The sequence below is a fragment of the Heterodontus francisci genome, chromosome 30 (genome assembly GCF_036365525.1).
Source record: "Heterodontus francisci isolate sHetFra1 chromosome 30, sHetFra1.hap1, whole genome shotgun sequence".
In the NCBI taxonomy this organism is placed as follows: Eukaryota; Metazoa; Chordata; class Chondrichthyes; order Heterodontiformes; family Heterodontidae; genus Heterodontus; species Heterodontus francisci.
The window spans coordinates 45678529-45701482 of NC_090400.1; positions in this window are offsets into that span (position 1 = coordinate 45678529).

The following is a 22954-nucleotide window of genomic DNA, read 5'->3' on the forward strand; positions in this document are numbered from 1 at the left end:
TGTTCTCGCACCCACACTTTTTGGGATTTTCTTCTCCCTACTGCTTTCACATGCGTTCAAGTCCTCGGAAGAAGGAATTTTCCTCCACACAAGATCAGGGGGCAGGTTGTTCAACCTTGCCTGTCTCAGAGCGAAGTCCAAAGTACGGAAAGTCCTCATCAGGGAACTCCTCTTTGCTGACGATGCTGCTTTAACATCTCACACTGAAGAGTGCCTGCAGAGTCTCATCGACAGGTTTGCGGCTGCCTGCAATGAATTTGGCCTAACCATCAGACTCAAGAAAATGATCATCATGGGGCAGGACGTCAGAAATGCTCCATCCATCAATATTGGCGACCACGCTCTGGAAGTGGTTCAAGAGTTCACCTACCTCGGCTCAACAATCACCAGTAACCTGTCTCTAGATGCAGAAATCAACAAGCGCATGGGAAAGGCTTCCATTGCTATGTCCAGACTGGCCAAGAGAGTGTGGGAAAATGGCACACTGACACGGAACACAAAAGTCCAAGTGTATCAAGCCTGTGTCCTCAGTACCTTGCTCTATAGCAGCGAGGCCTGGACAACGTATGTCAGCCAAGAGCGACGTCTCAATTCATTCCATCTTCGCTGCCTCCAGAGAATACTTGGCATCAGGTGGCAGGACCGTATCTCCAACACAGAAGTCCTCGAGGCAGCCAACATCCCCAGCTTATACACACTGCTGAGTCAGCGGCGCTTGAGATGGCTTGGCCATGTGAGCCGCATGGAAGATGGCAGGATCCCCAAAGACACATTGTACAGCGAGCTCGCCACTGGTATCAGACCCACCGGCCGTCCATGTCTCCGCTTTAAAGACATCTGCAAACGCGACATGAAGTCCTGTGACATTGATCACAAGTCGTGGGAGTCAGTTGCCAGCGTTCGCCAGAGCTGGCGGGCAGCCATGAAGGCGGGGCTAAAGTGTGGCGAGTCGAAGAGACTTAGCAGTTGGCAGGAAAAAAGACAGAGGTGCAAGGGGAGAGTCAACTGTGTAACAGCCCTGACAAACAAATTTTTCTGCAGCACCTGTGGAAGAGTCTGTCACTCTAGAATTGGCCTTTATAGCCACTCCAGGCGCTGCTCCACACACCACTGACCACCTCCAGGCGCTTACCCATTGTCTCTCGAGATAAGGAGGCCAAAGAAGATTCATGTGGGTACACTAACTGCACATTTTGCTGACATCTTAAGTTCACTTCAGGCAAATGAACATCTGGATTGTGACTAAGCAATGACTTTATGTGATGGCAGGCAGCAAAGTTCTCCTTTTTAAAGCCCTACTCCCTAAACTCATGGTGGCTGAACATACAATTAAGTGTCCAGCACAGACAGACTGGAATAACATTAACTGTCTCAGACTCGATCCAACTGGTAGGTTAAATGCTCTATGTAAAATTCCAAATGGCTGCTTCCTTAAGAAATCTTAGAGTTTCAAATTGAGATTCATGTGAATCATTCGAATTTTAACTGCACTTACAGTGTCTTGAATTGTTTGTATCTTTTCTGTATGTGTTGATTTTCTGTCATGGTAATTCTGTTGCTGTTTACTAATACCAAATATTTTTTGGTAAGATAACATTGAGGTAGATTTTATCTTGGGGAGCTGGTTTCAGGCAGCTGGGGACCGGGGCAAAAGTCAATCCACCCCTTCCCCTCTCCCGCTCCACTCCCCCCACTGACATCATGAACTTGAGGTCCAAGCTAATTTAACTCCCAGCCTCAGTTGCACCCCACCTTCCAGCTGCCCACATGAAATGAGCTTAAGGAAGCCACTGGTGAGAATCAACTCGGGTAAGTTGTGTGGGGGCGGAGGGAGAGTGGTGATTAGTTTTGGTAGGTCTCACAGGTGCACGGGGGTGGTGGGGGTGGTAGGTGTGGGCAGCCCTGGGAGGCGAAGGGTGGGGGTGGAATGGAGTGGGCAGCGGCCCAGACCTTCCTTGTGGGACCTGGATTTTAACACTTGCCATGCAGGCCAGGTTTCATCAAACAGGGCAACTGCAATGGCCAATCCACTATCGCCCATTTCATGCTGCTATCACAGTTGAATTTCAGCCCAATGGTACACCTCTCTGCCCAATCTTCCTTCCTTTCCCCTCTAATAGCCTGCCCAATTTCTCGCAGGATAATGGAGGAACATCCAGCCTAAAATGTCATCGTTGGAGCAATGCCTCTTCCAACGTTGCAGAATTACACAGCCACAAATATTCCAATAATATTGTACACACATTTCAAAGCTATGGAGAAAGATTAAAGCTTGGAGTAATTTCCCTGTTTGTTAGCTTCCCTGACACAGGCTGCAATGCATGTTAAAGCTGATACCAACCAGTACTAATTCAATTTGGATCAGTGTCATAGCAACAACAGTTCTATTCATGAGATGCACAGACCCTTTTGTAGCCATCTCTTCAGAAGCTGAAGCCATTTAAAACAGCTTAAAGTTTAAAGGCACACTTAAACAAGGAAATCTAGGATTAGCCTGGTCAGAACAATCTGATTCTTCTTTGACTCACACCTTGTAAGGATCAGGAAATCGTATGTTTTGTTAATTTGCATTATGAATTGCTTCTAAGCTGGAAATCCACATAACAGGTCCTACAAGAAATTTTGCATTTAAAGAATCATCATTTACATTACATATTCTGCAGCTAGTAGGAGTCTCAACTTCAGAGTAATATAAATGAGATGTCACTGGTGCCCCATTGGCCTGAAGTAGCAACTAAAGAGTCAGGCCTACTATTGGAGAGGAGTATTTTTCTGGCCATGGGCCGCTGAACACTCAGCCCATACGTACAGGCCAGTAATATGGTTTTTGGATTGCTGGCCTGTAGGGACCATCAGGGCCAGAAACATATCCCAACACATAGTTGGGAGAACTCCTGGTGCAGTTAATGTGTTAATCCTCTCTGGGATGTTGGCTGAACTATTACCAGCCCCGCAGAGCCACCACACTCACCCCCTACTAATACCATTAGATATCCCAGAAACGGGTGTGTATCTGTCAGGATGTGGTGATGCCTAACCCCTTTGCCAGCGCCTTTGTGCTGCCTCCTTCCCCATGTCATGCTGCCTCCTGCATAGCCACATGCAAGCCCCAAAGAGGCGCGAGGTATGGAGCACTCACCTTAGCGGAACGAATGAGGTCATTGACTCCCTTCCTGTGCTGCACCCATGTTCGAGGGGTGACCCCATGGCTGTTTACCTCCTCTGCCATCTCCATCCCGGCTTGCTTGGTCAGGCGGGAGGACCTCTTCTTGCCATCACTGGGGCAGAGGACCTCCCGCCTTTCCCTTTCACAGGACAGCCTCCAGGGAGGCTTCGCTAAACCTTGGGGCCACCTGGTGTCTTGCCTTTGCTATAGTACGCCGTCCATCCACGGGTGGAGGGAGGTGGGGTTGGGGGGTGGGGGAGAGTCCAGCAGTCACTGCCACACTGGGTTCAGCAGCAAGCAGCAAAGAGTAAATGACTCAAAGGCAGCAATGCAAGCAGGGCTTTATATATGGTGCCACCACCTGCTCCAGAGTCATCTGATGCCACAATCAGTACCTCGCAGCCTACTCCCGTCGCGTAATTGGACGGGCTCCGCACCTCCATTATGATAGTTGGCCACCCACCATGTGATTTCAGTGGGCCCACGTAACATGCGGCAATGGCGCCCACTTCCAGGTCCGTAACCGGGACCCGCGACAGGTTAATTAAATTCAGCCCACTGGGTTTTACATTGAATTGTGCACCATTAAGCCATTTTTTCTCTGGTGCAAATAGGGCACCGGAAAGGTGTTGAAAGTAAATTCATCTAGTAGATGGCATTTTAAAAGCTTTCTAATAAAATTGTGAGATTTAAGCAACAACACACAGAAGGCAATATGCCAGCATTAGTATCAACATACATGGTAACAACTGAAGCTCATCAGACTCTGTACTTAGGACTGCTGAATAGCAGCTAGGTGCTAAAACTACTTATAGGTCCCAATTTTACAGAGTTGGGATTTCCAAGCAGAGTGGGGAGGAGTTCTGCTCAGGAAACCTGGAGGACAGGGTTTAGTTCAAGGTGGTGGCGTTTACACAGCATATGTGCTTCTTTATCAATAGGATTCCAGGCCAGCAGCCAGCCTGATTGGCAGGCTTGGCTCCCTGTCAGCTGAGGAACGCTGCTGAAGAGGTCATAGCCCAGGAGTAGGTAGGTTTCCTGCTACTGAGGTAGAAATTGCAAGGGTAGGGTAGGTACAGCGTGGCTTGACGGGTGGGTGGATGATCATGGGGAGTCAGAGATAGATCAGGGCAGAGATGGGGTGTTGGGGGAGTGGTTGGTGATTATCGAGGGATATTGGATTGTGGGGAGGGGGTTTTGGTGATCATGGTGGAGTCTGTGATCGTGGGGAGAGGCGGGTCAGTGATAGTTGGGGGGGGTGATAGTGGGGGACTGTTAGTGATTGGGCAAGTGGATCCAATCGCGGGGAGGGAAACAGGTTAGATTGGGGGCTGGGGATGGGAAGCATTCCTGCTCTTCCTGGCCCACAAGCAGTACTGTAAAGGCACTTACCATTTTCATGCAGCAGTCCTCGCCTCCCTTTAGCTGCCGGGTTTCCCGAGGTCCAGGAGACCTGGCCGGCCAGGGTTAAACCTAGAAGAGTGATACCATATGAGGCACATAGCCTCACTAAAATACTTCAATGAGCAATATGCCTCCTGCCCCCTTGTCCCACCCCAATTAAAACCAAAAGTTGGTGAGCTTGACGTGGGTTGGGTTTTAGATTTTTAACATCCCTCCTGACCCAGGCCCACGTGTTTTGGGGTGTTAAAATTCTCGTCATAATCTCCGATCTAATGACTTGGTCCGCTTGCACCAGAAAGGGTGTATTGGCTTAGAAATGGCCATCATAGAAGACATTATTATCACATGCTATCTTTTTGAGTGTTTTGTGCACAGTTTTGACAAGGGACAATAAAAGTTTGAGTGAGTAGTTCCCTGCGCCCCTTCCCCAAATGAATAATAATTTTAGTGGAGCTTTTTTGTTCACATTTTGAAATTTTACAACTTGAATGCTCCTGAGATAAAACACCAGTGTAACCAGAACTGACTAAAACCTTGTGTTGAATCAGCAATTTGTTTTTAATTGTACAATAAAGCTGTGTATTGCTGTGGTTGAACAATCCTCACAGTTGCACATTCTTCAGATTACATCCTAAAGTATTTAAATATGCTTTGTTGAATGATTTTTATATCTCCATCTATATATAGAAAGAGGGACAGACAGAGAGGGGCAGAGAGAGGGAGAGGGACAAAGAGAGAGAGGGACATAGAGAGAGAGGGACATAGAGAGAGAGGGACATAGAGAGAGAGGGACATAGAGAGAGAGGGAGAGGGGGGGGAACAGAAAGAGGGAGGGAACAGAGAAGGACGGGGAGACGGGGGTGGGGGGAGACAGGGTCAGGGAGAGCGAGGAGAGGGAAGGGCCAGCGAGAGACAGAGAGGGGGAACAAGAAAGTAAATCAATAAATTCGTTTTGCGTTTAAAGCTTCTTCACAAAAATGTACATTTGTTACTGTTTTGCTTAATAGTAGATAAATTTTAATGCCTTTATCTTTCCAAACTTGTCTCACCGGCCATCATGAAAGACAAAAATTATAATGCGGTCCCCCACGCGAAAAGATTGGTCAATCCTGATATATATGCCGTTTCACACAACCATTAAAATGGCAAATTTAAAGGACTATGTATTTATATAGCAATTTTGGAAAGAGCTGTAATTTGGCATGGATAAATGTTAACATTTATAGCCCCAAATTTCCTTTGTGCTCCAGCATCAGCAGGTGGTTTATGGGACAGGACTTCTGGCCGTTCTTTATCTGTTCCCCTGATCTTGCCCCACTTTCTCAGTTTGAAGGTGTTTATGTATTTCATCTAGACACCTGCGCCATTTATGGAGCAGCTGAACTTCCCCCTGAAGGCAGAGGGTTGGTGAAACCTCACTCAAACACCTAGCTTAGGTAAGGCTGGACGTACTGCAGCATCAACTTTTTTTCAAATTGGCCAATTTCTGTACTGCAATCGACCGCAGAGCAAATCTTCCTTTTTAAAGTTTAAATACCCTACCAACACTCTTAGCAATGCTGCATGTCAGGGACACACAGGCATGTCTTGTGCTAGGAGACAAATGACAGCAAACCTATCATTTAATTTATTTCCTTTATTTGCACAGCCTCATAATACGTCCACCCCAAATCTTGGCATGAGGAGAAAGAACCACAGACGCGCTACGACTGACTCCTGGATCAATAATTGCCACCTGCCCAGATTACAGCGCTTGAATGATGAGCTGACAGAGAACAACTTGGATCCATGATATTTTTCAGATTTTCATTTTAACTTGCCTTTCTTTATCTCTCACACATATGCACACTCACACTCCAGCAATTCTACAGCACATGGTAAACAATTGGACACTGACTTCCAACACACACTATCCATGTGAAATGTGGATGTTTGGTCTGTATGCATAACAGGAAGGCATCGGGAGAGGGGAACTCCATTTGCAAAATGGAGGCAGAAGAAGCTATGGACAAAGCACCATTCAAGGGGCGCAGTGGCGCAGTGGTTAGCACCGCAGCCTCACAGCTCCAGGGACCTGTGTGGAGTTTGCAAGTTCTCCCTGTGTCTGCGTGGGTTTTCTCCGGGTGCTCCGGTTTCCTCCCACAAGCCAAAAGACTTGCAGATTGATAGGTAAATTGGCCATTATAAATTGTCACTAGTATAGGTAGGTGGTAGGGAAATATAGGGACAGGTGGGGATGTTTGGTAGGAATATGGGATTAGTGTAGGATTAGTATAAATGGGTGGTTGATGTTCGGCACAGACTCGGTGGGCCGAAGGGCCTGTTTCAGTGCTGTATCTCTAATCTAAACAGCAGCCGCAAAGTAATAAATCTGTAACCAAAGAACTTCAGATAATGGCATTGGCCAGTGGGGGGACTGCACAGCTCTTTCCTTGAAGGACTGAGTAAGGAGCTATCAGCAGATAACGCAGTATTGGATCAAGAGCAACAGCACAATCAAAAGCACATAATGCAAACTCAGATAAGTTGAATCTTTGTGAATGGGCCTGGTTATCGTAGTTTGCATCAATTTAGATTCTTCTTCCCTTTCCATGTTTTATGTACATGACAGGTGCTACAGCAGATCACGCAGAATTTATCTCAGAAACCGATTGCAAAGTCTGCATCCAAATTCCTTGCCTTTTTACAGCTTTTAATCTCTGTGATTGTAGATTTAACGGATTAATGCCATCTATTCGGATGCTTGCAAACAATCAAAATTGTGTTATGAATTAGAACTCATCGATCTCCCTTGGCATTGCACACTGATCGTCAAGACTAATTTGAATTTTTCAGCTCATGCAGAATACGAAGGTGAGGGATAATGGAACCAAAATGAAGAAGCAGAGAGGAGGAAGGGGGAGGAGTCAAATAGGTGGGCAAGGGGAGAGAAGGGGAGGGAGAAACAGTGGGAAGGGAGGGAGAGGAATTCATATCAGTGGGGTAAGGGAATGAAGGCATGGGACAGCCAGAGTGAGGGAGGAGAATACAGCCTTGTTGGGGGAGTGTGGAGGTGGAATAATGCTGTAAATGGGAAATGCAGTTGTGGGGCGGGGCGGGGCAGGGTTACTGTAAAAGGGGGAATTAAGCAGGTTTGGACTAGCTTGTAAGGCACACTGCAACCAATCGGGACTTATAGGGGAAGGATTGGCAGTGAGAGGCTGGTTTGAAACAGGAAATGTAGTCAATGGGGAAGGCAAAAGGGAAAGGGTTGAGATCTTCATCAGCGGACAGGAGAGAGGTATCTGAAATTTTGGTCATCATGGGGGATGGTGGGGTGCAGGTTTGTGCAGGGGGGATTGACATTTGCTAACTTTTTGAGTGGACGGAGGTGCGGGCTGGAGGGGAATGAAAACCTGCTGAGTGGGGAGGAGGGGCTCAATTCGACACAAGAGGTTGATGGTTGAGATTTCTACGTACTCACTTGGGGGCTGTTACATAAATCGGCTCACATTATGACATTGTCAGCAAGCTTTGAGATCACTTGGTTCTCTGTCTGGCAACAGGAGCAATACAAGTTAGAGTGTCTAACTTGTGAACTTACACAGAACTTTTCTCATACCATGAAGCCTTGCTTTAGAAAAGGCACTTTCCGTAAGAAATGGGTTGAAGAAACAAACTGCAGTGCTGTGGCCAGTAAACAATCATACTGATGTAGGAGTTTGAAGCCAATTCCCTATAATTTTTGTATGTCAAGTTAATCAATGGAAATTATATTCACCCACACCCCTCCCCCGGTCCCATTTATAAGCTATTTCTTGCCGTACAACAGATCTCCTTGTATTATGCGCCTCATGTTTGAACTGGAGGAGAAGAAAATAAGTGGTGCCAATGGTAGACTTGTGTTATACAGAAGAGAATGCATCAGTGATGTACACTGATGCCCCCTGCAGCAGTCACTGAGGGCTCTGAATGCAGACCATTGTGATAATCTCCACCATGTAGTCTATCTCCAATGAAGTTAGAGCCACCTTTTCAGCAATGTCAATATCCAGGCCTTTTTGAATGGTGAAGATCTTCAGGGTAGCGACTATGTGACACACAATCTGGAGCATACCGCAGAGCCCCTCACAACCCATGCAGGCAACAAAAGCGTACCTTTAAGACCTCAATGGTCCTTTTAATGACCAATCTTGTAAAAGAGTATGCCTTACTGCAGCTTTCCTCTGCTGCCATTTGGGATACTCTTAAAGGGTTAATTATTCATGGGACCATGTGGCAGGCTTTCTTATCCACAAACCATTTGCTGGCTTTTTTCCTGAAGAGAATGGCTAAATTTCAAAGGACGAACACATCGCTACATCTTCCAGCATATCAGACATTGACGGCAGGGTATCTTACATGTTGCTACACACAAACTGTGTATTCAAGTGAGGGAAGCACTTCCTGTCAAAGTAGTTGTGGGGAGGTTTTCTATAGAAGCTCGTAAATTAACATGGGAGCTACCATTTGTACCCAGGACATTTGGGAAAACGAGCAACCCTGTAAATCTGGATGGCTCCATCAAATTACTGCCATGCTGTGATACCAAAGGTAATGAGTTCCTCAGCTATTGGCCACCTGACAAAAGTGTGCCCTCACGGCAGCTTTGCTGATTTTTAAGAGATCCCCCCAAGGTGCCCGAAATGAGTCAGTGCCATTCAAGTTGAGTGCCATGATTATCTTCCTAGCCAAACAGTACTGCATGTAGGCAGATGATCATGGCTACAGGTTCTCATGCTCTTCTTACAAACATTTCCTCACTAATACCTCGACATGAGCTGTGATGTCCATATATGTCAGGGGAGGCAGTGTTAATATCTGGTGGGATGCATCCTCCTACACTGCAGACAGTCTCTTCTTTGCTCCAGCTTGTGCTACTCCACCACCTCCTCCATTATAAAGGTATACAAGGGGATATTCATAGAGAATGGCATGCCTGCTCCTGAGAGGCACTGACTGCAGGTGGGGATCAGGGTGAAAGTGTCCCAGTGCTTTTCCATTCAAGGTTTTATCTTTGATTCTCAGCAGAAGAAATCTTGTCACACCGAGTTGAGGGAAAGATCAGAGCTTAGTCTTCATTTCTGCTGTTGTTTCTCTTTCTCACTTTCTGAGGAGGTGCGTCTGAGGCCGTTAGAGACTCAAAGACCTCACTCTCCCCAGTCAGATAGAGACAGACTCCATGTTGAGGCATAAACTCCTGCAGCCGGAGGGGTTGGCTGACCTAGGAACAATTAGTTTGAGTTCTGCCATGAAAGTGACAGTCGTGTATTTTATTATTACTTTTCTATGACATGAGGAGCAGTAGGAAATAAATGTATTTCACTGAAAATCTGCATTAGGTTCATTCATATACTTCAAGCATAGTAGACCAGCTTTTATTTACAATCAGCTTACCAGAGTGCATTTCAGTCCATCTTCAGAAAAGATGGGAGAACGTACATGGTAGCACGGGAGATCTGTGTATCCAGCAAATGCAACAAGGAGTCTGTGTTACCATCCCCAGGAGGCATTGTTGCTTAACTAGATATTGTGCAGCAATGGTGTACTCCTGGTCATAAGGGATGTGAGGTTCACTAATGGGAGTGACTAGTAGCACTAAATCCAAGAAACAATCTACTATAAACCTCTGAAAGTGGCTATACACTGTTGGTAGCCCCTCTCCCACACCAATCCTGGACCAAAAAGGTGAATATGTGACATGGTGTCTGGCTTCTGTCACTATCAAGGAAGAAATCTACAGTGGCTTTCCTGGTAATATTCCCTGTTGGCTCATGGTCACTCCATGTGTTGAGACTGGCATCACATGACCTGAATTTAGCCTGCTGCCCAGTGCAGACAAATTAGGAAATTCAAATTTCACCCTTTGTGCACTGGAGGTGGATTCTACTGACCACTGATGGTCACAAGTCCAGAAAAAAAAATACTTTTTCGACAGCCTGAGTGGTTTATACAGTGAACTGTAAACCGGAGAGTGCCAGACATTGGGGGCACGGTTGTTGATGAATGAATGGAACATTCCTCACAGCAGGCCACCTCCGACCTATGATGACAAAAGTGCCCATATATCTTTAAAAAGTGACAGACTATCTGCACAGCACACTATCAGGTAACTTAGATTAGATCGTCTCGCTCCGGGCAGCACAGTGATTCATAAATGGTAAAAAAAATACAGTCTAATAAGTCTCTGGAATTTCTCTTGATGTTACCTATCATTTACTCTGCTTTTATAAATAAGTCCCACCCGTACATTTCACTGATAAATGAAAATTATAACCGGCCGAGAGTAATGAGAGCCCATAACTCAGTAAAGGGCCTTCAGAAAGGACTATCCTGGAGGCTTTCCTTCTCATATTGCTGCTAATATCCGCTAATATGTAGGAAGACATTAATAATAATACTTTACAACCTGATGATCCCTTTTCAATTAGATTACAAGTTTAGTTGTGTCAAATGATAACAACCATGACAGCAACTTTGTTCCCAATGCAGCATGAGATCGCTGCAGAATTCCAACAATGTGGAAGACCAATAATGATAGGCTTCAGCTCTCAGCTGCAGGGTGACAGCAACTATCCAAAGAATCCTCTAGTGATGGTGGGAACTGTCAAGTAACGTGAGGGGACAAAAGGACAGGACACATGTTAAATTGCTTGAAGGATCTACCAGGACAAGACTGCACTTGATGACAAATAGATACAGCAGCAGAGGACAGAACCATTCAACACTAAGGGCTTAATGATCGCAATTACTAATACTGCTGCCAGGAACCCTGTCACGCTATCATTGCCTATCTTTTGTGGCCAAAGATTTAGATTCGTTTAAGTACCTCCATTTTGTTACCTTTCTCTTAGCATGTGATTTGAAAAGATGGAAAGTTTTGACAATGAAAAGCCAGCCTCAGAGGACCTTAATTAGCTGTGGACATACTTTGACATAGAACATATCCCACTCATCTATCTTTGATTTACTGTTAAGAGCTCCCATTAATCTTCATTTTCCTTCTCACATTACAGTATCTACTTAGCAAGCTTACTTCAAACCCCTGAAGTCTAAAACAGTATCGACGCAAGGTTTTTGCATTCTTTCAAATTACACAGGAGTATTGGCCATAATTTTTGTTTTCAGCTGATCCGATTTCCTATTGAAATACAACAATACAACGAGTTAGCTGATTTCAACTGGGGTAGCAATAGGGATGTTGCAATTGGCCTCAGTGTTTCAGCCAGGGCTCCCACTCCTGAGTGCTATCTGCTAACCTTCGCTGGAAAATGCGCATCAAATGAGGGTAGGAATGGATTTGGCTGCGGTGTGCTCTATGGTTAATAGGCTAGGACATGTGCCCCCTGCCAATGGTTCAGTGAATCAGGGACTTGCAGGAGCAGAAACATATTCCACAGAGTACCTGCCCCGTTGCCTCTCGTGTTCCTGAAAACCCGTCCCAACAACGCAGAATACGCCTGACTGTACTCCCAACAGCTGCATTTAAAATGATATTCTGGGTTAATTTTCTCTATAGCCTTGACTTTCATACATACCTCTATGAAATAACCTGTGAGACACATATTGTCCAGAATAGAAAAAGCCCAGGTTTCCCCAGTATTTCCTCATTACTAGTGTTGATGGTCATATAGAAAGTCAGCCATTAACTGAGAACCCTGACAGTGAGAATCTTTTCTCCGTACTGTCTCCAATACCCTTGAATGTGTCTCTACTTTCTTGGTGACCAGAGCTGGGGCATTGTTCAAGGTGTGGTCAGTCTAGAGGTCTATAAGCTTATAGTATTACCTCCTCTGGCTTATGTTCTACTGTTTTAGCTATGCAGTTCTACATCCTTCGGTGACTACTGCTCGGAATTCATTGGATATGTTTACAATTGAGACTATTAACATACAAACATATGAACTTATGAATTAGGAGCAGAAGTAGGCCTTTCGGCCCCTCGAACCTGCTCCGCCATTTTGCGTCTCAAATTCCACACTCCCATCTACCCCCGATAACCTTTGATTCCCTTGTCTAACAAGTATCTATCTAGCCCACCTTAAAAATATTCAATGGCCCCACCTCCACCACCTTCTGAGGTAGAAAGTTCCAAAGTCACACAACCCTCCGAGAGAAAATATTTCTCCTCATCTCTGTCCTAAAAGGGTGATCCCTAATTTTAAAACAGTGCTCCCTAGTTCTGGACTCCCCCACAAGAGGAAACATCCTGTCCACATCCACCTTGTCAAGATCGTTCAGGATGTTATAAACTTCAATCAAGTCTCCCCTCACCCTTCTAAACTCCAGTGAAAACAAGTCCACGTCCAACCTTTCCTCATAAGACAACCCACTTATTCCAGGTATCAATCTAGTAAACCTCCTCTGAACTGCCCCCAACGCATTTACATCCTTCCTTAAATAAGACTCCAGGTCATTGGTCCTTAGCCATTTCAGCACCATTCATGGAGTATGCGTGTCATTTTTGTTTCCTACGTGCATCATCTTTTCTTTGTCTAGGTTAAATTTCATCTGACGTTGTTATCCCCACTTACATATTTTTACCAACTCAGTCCTCATTCTGTAATTTCTGAACTGCCCTTCCAATTCCACTACTCCCCTTAGTTTGGTATCATTTGCAAATTTGCATTGTGTTTCCAAATCCAAATCATTTATGTAAATTAGAAACAAAAGTAGTTCCAGCATTGAGCCCTGAAGCACCTCGGTCAATAGATTCCTCCAGCCCCCACCCCCCACCCCCTACTACCCCCCATACTGGCATCACTCTTCAACAAGTACTCATGCCCAGATTTTAATCAAACCCACCCGCGGGACACTGACGAGACCAGAACGTATACCCGTTCTACACCCCACCCAATTTCAATTTCCACAACTCCAATATAAAATAAAACAGGGTATAAAACGGGTGGCTGATCTGATCCCGTCAGCTTCCCACTGGACAGATTAGGTTAAACTGGCCCCCTTATATTTTTCCTACCCTTCAGTCAGTTTCTTATCCATTCCCAGAATTTACCCTGAATCCCCACAGCTTTGAAATGAATTAATAGCCTTTCGTGATCATTGACAATGACTCAGGGATTGGAATTACACCGCGTGATATTAAGATGTTGGTAATAAATGCGTGAGTGCATTGGTATGAAATTCCTTTGTCTACTGCTCTAATTTTAAGCTCCTTCATTAAAATAGCAGATGGAAAGGTTTCAAACCAGCACATTAAGCAATTTTATTACTGATATTTTAGAGTGTAATTTTGAACCCCGGAGACTCAAAAATACTGGCAGTGACTTTTATACAATTTTTGTAGAAACATTTTAAAATATGGTCACAAATTATCATTTGGAAATAACTGGAAACCCTTCTTAAGAGCTTTATCTGAATTCTAGCCCAGTACCAATATTGCCAAGATCAGACCTTCAGGCTGAGTGGGATTTTCTTGCAGAAAGAAGTGGCATAGAATGCAAATTAATCAAGATCAAAAACAAGAAAGGTTCTTTCCAAGGTACGCTGGTAAGTTGAATGCTCACGTGCTCCAATTATTAATGCTATTAATTTGTTCTTTTATCTGAAGAAAAGTGTTAAATATTATGTTAACATTAATCTGTTGAATTCTAACAAAGTATAACATTTCAACTGCTTAATACAATGTTTTATGCATTCCTAAGATAAAATGCAAATGTTCTTTTCTAGACATCATTTGGAAAAGTAAATTGGGTCATAAAAACATTGAAATCTGGTATTAATGATGTGTAAGCAATGTTACAACTACAGCTGAAAAGGCAGTGTAGCTCATTTCAAATCATGATACAACCAATCAGAAGATCATCAATGTCCAGTTAAAGGTTACAAAATGTGGGATTAGGTTACATTTCTGGGTAAAACGATCCTTTGCTGGACCTGGGCTGGAAATCAGCCCAGAAAAGTGAGATGAGGGTCTCTCCTCTCTAAACCTTGTTGTTAATGAGTTTAAACAATCTCACCCAGTTCCAAATGGTAGCAAGGACACAGCAAAAGGAACACCACCCAGAATTTAACACTAATTGGAATTAAATTGGCAATTTTATTCCAGGAATTCACAAGGATAGCTGGTATAAGAAATGGAAAATCCACATGGGTGCAGTCTGAGGTGTTCCTCAGAGTGGAGGTTAAAATTAGGGAATTGCAGGTGGAATGTTAACTGGTTTCAACCAGGCCAGATGCAACATATGATAAAGCACTCTTCCAATATCATAACAGCTGGAGAAAAGGTTTGAATTATAAATGACAAAAAGCCCATGAGGTTGAAAAAGGGAACGTAGTCAAATGCTAAATTAACATGTTCTAGAGGTACTCATTAAATGAGAATGTGTGGACAAGTTAAAGGAGCTGAAGACAAACAAAACTCCTGGACTTGATAGCAGATATCCAATGGTATTGAGAGAGACCAAGGACAAAACTTGGAGGAAAATGATTAACGCCACTCAACTACTCCCTGTTGGCAATTCATTACATGCTCCAACAACTTTCTGCGTGAAGAGATTTCACATAACCTCTGTTCTCATTCTCAGTGATAATTTTAGATGAATGTCCCCTCATCACCGACACCACAACAAGAGGGAATAGTCTTTCCATATTCACTCCGTTGGTGTACTGTGATAACCCAAAGGAGCCGTGGGTATCAGTGGAACTCCACACACGAAAGCACAGACTACTTCAGGGCATTCTTGGGAAACTCAAACCAAAAATGCTCTTGGCTAAAACACATTGAGTTATGAGATCTTCCACTGACATGCCTTCTGAAGCGTTAGTTCCCATTGTATAACTTCATTTGTGAGTAATGATGGGGAAATGTACTTCTTTCCTAGCATCACTACGGACATTGATAAATTATTGTAATTCATTTCCAAAATGGAGGTTTTGTCAAACATTAATGGCTTTAAAAGTTATGCAACATGTCTGCAAATAACAACTTACTTCTTTCAGCAGATGGTTGATAACTCTGTGCTTGCAAGTGGGTTTAATGATATTGGGGAGTGGCTGAGTAGCCTGTAGATACTTATGTTCCTATGTTAGACTGTCTAAATGCATTTTGTGTTCAGAGAAAAGGCTTTTGTCACATCAATCTGGGCTAAGTTTGAACCCAGATCTTGAAGTTGAAAGGACAGAATTCCAAATCACCCAGTGATTTAATTTCTGTATCCAAGCAGCACATGAATTTTGCATTGACTCTGAAGGTACAGACAGACTTCATCTTGTTTAGGACAGATAGTGCTGGCTTCAAATAACAACCCTTGCAACTGATAGCAAACATTCCCAAGGAAATAGCTATTAATGCACACAGGAGATATATCACACATTCAGGAACAACCAAAACAACATCAAACAATACTAAACCAATCAGAATAATATTTAGGGTTGAGCTCAAAGGCTGGTTTTCTTTACACATTCCTTCTCTTAGCACAACAAAGAAAAAAAGCAATCAATTGGTTGATTTGATTGTTCATTAAGCCCACATATTATTGGCTGTTGAGGAGGAGTTGGCACAAGGTGTCATTAGCTTAACACGAAACCAAATCAATGTTTGGAACAATACCAATGTTGTGTGACACAATCCATAAATCTAATCTTTTATTCTCAGTTGAGGTTATATTTATTTTTTCAATATCATGCTTTGTTACACATACAAGACTTCTTGATATGTTCCCGTGTCGGCAATACTTTTAAATGCATATTTCTACCTAAAAATCCATGTGTATGACTCAGTCTGGAGGAAATTTACTATCACATAGTTCTTTTCCCTTGTAAATGCATATTTTACATTAAAATAATGCCCAATGGACTTTGCACACTGTATGAATCATTTTCACAGTCAGCCATTGGAACACAGTAGACAGATAGGCCAGCAAGATCTCCCCACCCACCCCCTCAACAATGCAGTACTCAGTTGACCAACACAGTTGCTGTCCTGTTCCACTCCCCTGAAAAGCTGGAAAGTGGAAAGCTGGCCTGCAGTGTGTTTATCAGCACTTGACAAGATAGTTACAGATGAAGACAGCCATTTTGCTTATATAATTTCATCCATCTAGGAAGATCCTAAACTCCCCCATTGTAATGTCCAACTGCTTCCGAAATGCTTCCAGAGTTTTTGCCTCCAAATTCTTTTTGGAAGTCTATTATGTAGCTCACTCTATGTGATGAAGAATTTCCTGATATCAGTCCTAAATTTACCTTTAGTTAGTTTGAACCTATCTCCTGTGAATCTGCTCTCACAGTTTAATTTAACGTAACGTAACCTTTCCTTATCATTTACTATTTCATATACTCCTATAATATCACCTTTAGCCTCCTTTTCAGGCTGGAAAACCCAAATCTCTCTGGTCTTTCTTCATGACTACTATTCCTAACACCAGAGCTCATCCTCATGACACTTCTCTGTATTGCCTGTAATATTTGAATATCTCCCATGTGTCTCAGCGACCAGAGCTGGACACATATTCGAGGTGTAGTTTGATCAGAACTGCCTCTGATGTATATTCCACTGCTTTTGTCATTACATAGAAACACATAGGCTAAAAGAAGAAGGGTCACTGACCCGAAACATTAACTCTGCTTCTCTTTCCACAGATGCTGCCAGACCCGCAGAGTATTTCAAGCATTTCGCATTTCTTGTTTTTATTTTAGACTAAAAGCTTGATAGTCCCCGAAAACAGACATGACAATTGTGATGTGTGACGCTGTTGAGTGGATGCATGCTTCAGCAGGGGGCCCATGTCCATGCGGGGCTAGCACCACTTAAAGTTAGCCAGCACTACACTAGGCCCTACAGGTGTGGAAAGAGATGCAGTGGTTTTTGTCAAGGTTCATCCCAAGCAGCTCTGTAACACAGGAGTCTGTGCTCTACGGGCTGTTCCCAGGGACGCACACCGAGATAAACATCAACTGCTGCTGGAGGACTATCAATTCGGTGAAAGACGCTCTTTGGTCTGCCCGAAACCTGCTGGTCTTCCAGCGCAAAGAGTTGTCCATGACCGAATGTTGCAGACTGGTACATTCCAAGGTCTAGGACTACATGCTGAGGGACGCACTAAAGCTTGGGGCAGCTGCAGCAAAGGCTCAATGGGGAAAGACCACTGTGTAAGGTCCCCCCACCATAGTGAACTGAGGGGCTGGATCCATGGGAAACCCCTCGAACTGGATCGGGAAAATTTTCATTTGCTGTAAAATGTAAAAATGTATGTGGCATGTCAAATGTGAAATGGAAGGGTTCTGAGGCAACTCATGATTGTATTGAAGGAAACTGATCTCCTTTGCACTGTTAATATTTCTTGACTTGGTGCTGTTTGAAACTGTTTGGTAATGTACTTTTTTACAGATTTTTATGAATAAAGTATATTTTGGATATTAAAAAAAACTATACACTACTATCTCCATCTCCGAAGTTAAGGAGGTGATGGGCAGTCGCCTCCTCGTAGCAGATGTAACGTACAACAATGCTCCGCTCCGGTTGATCATCATGTACGCCCCGGTTCAATGCAGCGAGTGGCTGACTGTCTTCCAGCAGCTCCCACTGCTGCTGGCGACATCCAGGCCGGTCATCCTGGGCGGTGACTTCAACTGCATCATCGATGCAGCTGGACGATCCGGCAGAGACGACAGCAAACTGGACGCTACGTCCAGATTCCAAATAGAAACAGTAAAAGATGCCAAACTGCACGATGTCTGCAGCAACTCTGCAGATGGAGCGCAGCGTAGATACACCTGGTCAAGATCGGGCGGGTCTGCCCGTTCCAGGATTGACTTCCTGTTTGTGTCCCGTGCTGTCACAGTCGGATCCACCGACGTCAAGTCGGTGTTCTTCTCCGAACACTGCCTCTTACTGGCCGACTGTCACTTACAGGATGACCAGCGGGTTGGCAGGGGGACATGGAAGCTCAATGCTACACTGCTAATCCCAGAGAACGTTGAGGAACTCAAAAGGGATTACAAAGGTTGGAGGACCGTGAAACCCCTCTTTGAGTCTCCAGTTCACTGGTGGGAAGCGATCAAGGAGAACTTCAAGAGGTTCTTTATCCTCAAAGGTGTTCAGAGGGCGAGAGAGAGACAGAGGGAAATGTCCCGACTCCAGAAAAGAATGCAAAATCTGCTCCAGCTGCAGTCGATGGGGGTCGAGGTCAAGGAGGAGCTCCAAGAGGTGAAGAACCAGCAGGCCTCGCTCTTTGCCACGGAGGCCTCCAAGATCATCATCCGGTCCAGAGTCCGCTTCATTGAGCAGGATGAGACGTGCTCGAGTTACTTCTTCCAAAAGGTACACAGAGAGAGCTCTGTTATCAGCAGTCTGAAGGAAGAAGATGGCTCCGTAACGTCTTCGCAGTCCGACATACTAACGATCAGCAAATCCTTTTATGCTGGGCTGTATGACGCGAAGCCCACAGATAGGAGAGCCTCCCAGTCCTTCCTGTCATCTATCACAGAGGTCTTAGATGACAGCAGGAGGGAGAGACTGGACGAGCCGCTAACTCTGGACGAGCTGACAAAGGCCGTCGAGTCCTTCGAGACGAGTAAAACTCCCCGAATCAATGGCTTACCGGTTGAGTTGTATTCGGCTCTGTGGGACTGGGTCGGCCCGGCCCTGCTGGAAGTATACAAGAGTATGCTCCTGGCCGGCAGCTTGTCAGAATCCATGAGGAAAGGCATCATCACCCTCATATACAAGCGGAAGGGGGAGAGGGCAGAAATCAGAAATTGGCGGCCCATCTCACTGCTTAATGTTGACTACAAGATTCTGTCCAAAGTCATAGCCAGTCGAGTCAAGTCTGCTCTGGAGTTGGTGATCCACCCTGATCAGACCTGCACTGTACCCGGCAGGAAGATCTGCGATAGTCTTGCACTACTCCGGGATACGATCGCCTGTGTACGGGACAGGAGGGTGGACACCTGCCTCATCAGCCTGGACCAGGAGAAGGCTTTTGACAGGATATCGCACACCTACATGATGGACGTGCTTTCCAAAATGGGGTTTGGGGATGCAATCTGCAATTGGATCAAACTGCTCTACACAAACATCAGTAGCGCAGTCTCAATCAATGGGTGGGAATCGGAAAGTTTCCCGATCCAATCTGGAGTCAGACAGGGCTGTCCTCTCTCCCCTGTCTTGTTTGTTTGCTGAATTGAACACTTTGCTGAGTCTATTAGGAAGGATGCGAGCATAAGAGGGGTGACAATCCCAGGCAGTGGAGGCACTCAGGTTAAAACCTCCCTGTACATGGATGACATCGCGGTCTTCTCCTTGGATCTGCTGTCTGTGCGCAGACTGATGAGCATCTGCGACCAGTTCGAACTGGCCTCGGGAGCCAAAATTAGCCACGGCAAGAGCGAGGCCATGTTCTTTGGGAACTGGGCTGACCGATCCTTTGTCCCCTTCACCGTCAGGTCAGACTACCTGAAGGTGCTGGGGATATGGTTCAGAAGGGCCGGGGTGTGCACCAAAACCTGGGAGGAGCGAGTAGCCAAGGTACAACACAAGCTGAGCATGTGGAAGCAGCGATCTCTCTCCATTGTGGGTAAGAACCTGGTCATCAGGTGCGAGGTGCCTATGTTGTTGCTATACGTGGCGCAGGTCTGGCCCATACCCCACTCCTACGCAGTTGCGGTCACCCGAGCCATTTTTCGCTTCATCTGGGGATCCAAAATGGACCGAATCCGGAGGGACATGATGTTCAAACCTCTGGATAAAGATGGGAAAAATGTACCCAACGTGGCCCTCATCCTGATGACTACCTTCGTGTGCGGCTGCATCAAGCTGTGTGTAGACCTCCAGTACGCAAACTCCCAGTGTCACTACGTGCTGAGGTTCTATCTGTCCCCGGTGTTGCGAAGGATGGGCCTGGTCACATTGCCGCAGAACGCTCCATCCAGTTGGACCGTGCCATACCACCTATCCTTCGTGGAACAGTTTCTGTGGAAAAACACCTTTGACCACCGATCCATCAGGCAGTGGTCTGCACGGAATGTCCTCAAGGCCCTACGGGAAAAGGAGATGGTGGATCCTGTCGGATGGTTCCCCGAGCAGAATGCCTCATCACCAGAACTTTCAAACAAGCACCAAGACGTAGCTTGGCTGGTGGTGAGAAGAGCCCTCCCCGTCAGATCCTTCCTGCATGCCCAGAGCCTCACCCCCTCTTCACAATGCCCTCGTGGTGGCTGTGGTGGGGAAGAGACGGTTGCCCACCTCCTTCTGGAATGTGTCTTTGCAAAGCAGGTGTGGAAAGAGATGCAGTGGTTTTTGTCGAGGTTCATCCCAAGCAGCTCTGTAACACAGGAGTCTGTGCTCTACGGGCTGTTCCCAGGGACACACACCAAGATAAACATCAATTGCTGCTGGAGGACTATCAATTCGGTGAAAGATACTCTTGGTTTGCTGCAAAATGTACATGGCATGTAAAATGAAATGGAAGGGTTGTGAGGCAACTCACTCCTGTATTGAAGGAAACTGATCTCCTTTGAACTTTTTGTATTGTCAACTTGGTGCTGTTTTGAACTATTTTGTAATTTTTTTTTTTTTACAGATTATGAATAAAGTATATTTTGGAAAAAAAACTATGGGCTGTTCCCAGGGACGCACACTGAGACAAACATCAACTGCTGCTGGAGGATTATCAATTCAGTGAATGACGCCCATTGGTCTGCCCGAAACTTGCTGGTCTTCCAATGCAAAGAGCTGTCCATGACTGAATGTTGCAGACTGGCACATTCCAAGGTCCAGAACTACATGCTGAGGGACGCACTAAAGCTTGGGGCAGCCGCAGCAAAGGCTCAATGGGGAAAGACCACTGTGTGAGGTCCCCACACCAAGGTGAACCTAGGGGCTGGATCCATGGGAAGCCCCTCGGGCTGTATCCAGAAAATATGGGTTTGCTGCAGAATGTACATGGCATGTAAAATGAAATGGAAGGGTTGTGAGTCAACTCACTCCTGTATTGAAGGAAACTGATCTCCTTTGCACTCTTTGTATTGTCAACTTGGTGCTGTTTTGAACTGTTTTGTAATGCATTTTTTTTTAAAACAGGTTTTTATGAATAAAGTATATTTTGAAGAAAAAAAGCCCTACTTAAAGCCACTTAAGGGCCCTCGTCCGCCTCCACGGGTATTCTACCTGTGGCAACCCGGTGTGCTGGGAATGTAAAAGGCTGCTCAGTGATAGCTGCCAGCCTTTCCGCACCCAGGGGGGGGGGGGGGGGTGTTGGTGGGGGCACGGCAGTCGGACACAGACTGCCCGTTTGAGGGCCGCCCCTGCCTCCCAACCCACCCCCGGGACCCAAGACACCCCCCTTCCCCCAAACGACCACTCCAGCCTCACCAGGGAAGGACTGATTCCCCCTGGTGAGGCATGCCTCTACTTACCCTCCCTCCTTGATCCATGGCGTCGGCTGGACTGCAGTCCCAGCAGTGGCCACCGCTCTCGGTGGCACTGCTGGGACTAAGAGCTGCCGGCCCGCTGATCAGCCGGCAGCTCACTGAGGCAGGACCTCCTCCCTCAAGGGGGCAGAAGTCCCGCCTCGGGACAATTAAAGCCTGGGAACCCGTAAAATACGGGAAGGATCCCTGCGCTAGGCGTAAGCGGGTTCACCACCGACCTTCACATCGGAGTCCGACTCCCGTCCATCCACTGTAAAATTCCGGCCACTGTGTTTTGAGCTCCCCCTTGGTTAACCCTTGTTCACCACTTTCCAATTATAAGGCAAAGAAATGAGCATAACCAGGTTTTCTCAGGTTTAAAGAAATAAAGTGAAATTTATTAAACCTTAAACTTAAACTCTAATTTGGTTAACGCCAACGGATACACGCCACTAGCATGCATACGCGATACGCACATGCAAATGGAAACAGAAAAGACAAGAAGAAAAATAAAGTAAAAAAGTTTGAGGCAATCTCTGAAGAGGGGGTTTTTACTAAGCTTTGAGCTCGCTGTAGTCCTTGATTGTAGGTAGTCTTGCTTTTCGTTGGGGCCCAGTATTCTTCTTAAACCTTGTTCACTGTCGGAGACTTTTCTCTCTTGGGGTTCACATGTCTTCAATTCCGCTAGAAAGAGATGGGAGCAGACAGGAGAGATATCTTTGCAGTACAGGAGCTAACGGCCTTCTCCCCTGTGGCAAGTTCAAATTCAAACAGCCAGTTAGTCATGTGACTAAACTGGCCTGACCAGGTCTTCTGTGTATTGGCAAAGCAGGGACTGGGTCATAGAAACATAGAAAATAGGTGCAGGAGTCGGCCATTCGGCCCTTTGGGCCTTCTCCGCCATTCAAAAAAGATCATGGCTGATCGTCTAATTCACTACCCTGTTTCCGCTTTCACCCCATATTCCTTGATCCCTTTGGCTTGAAGAAATATATC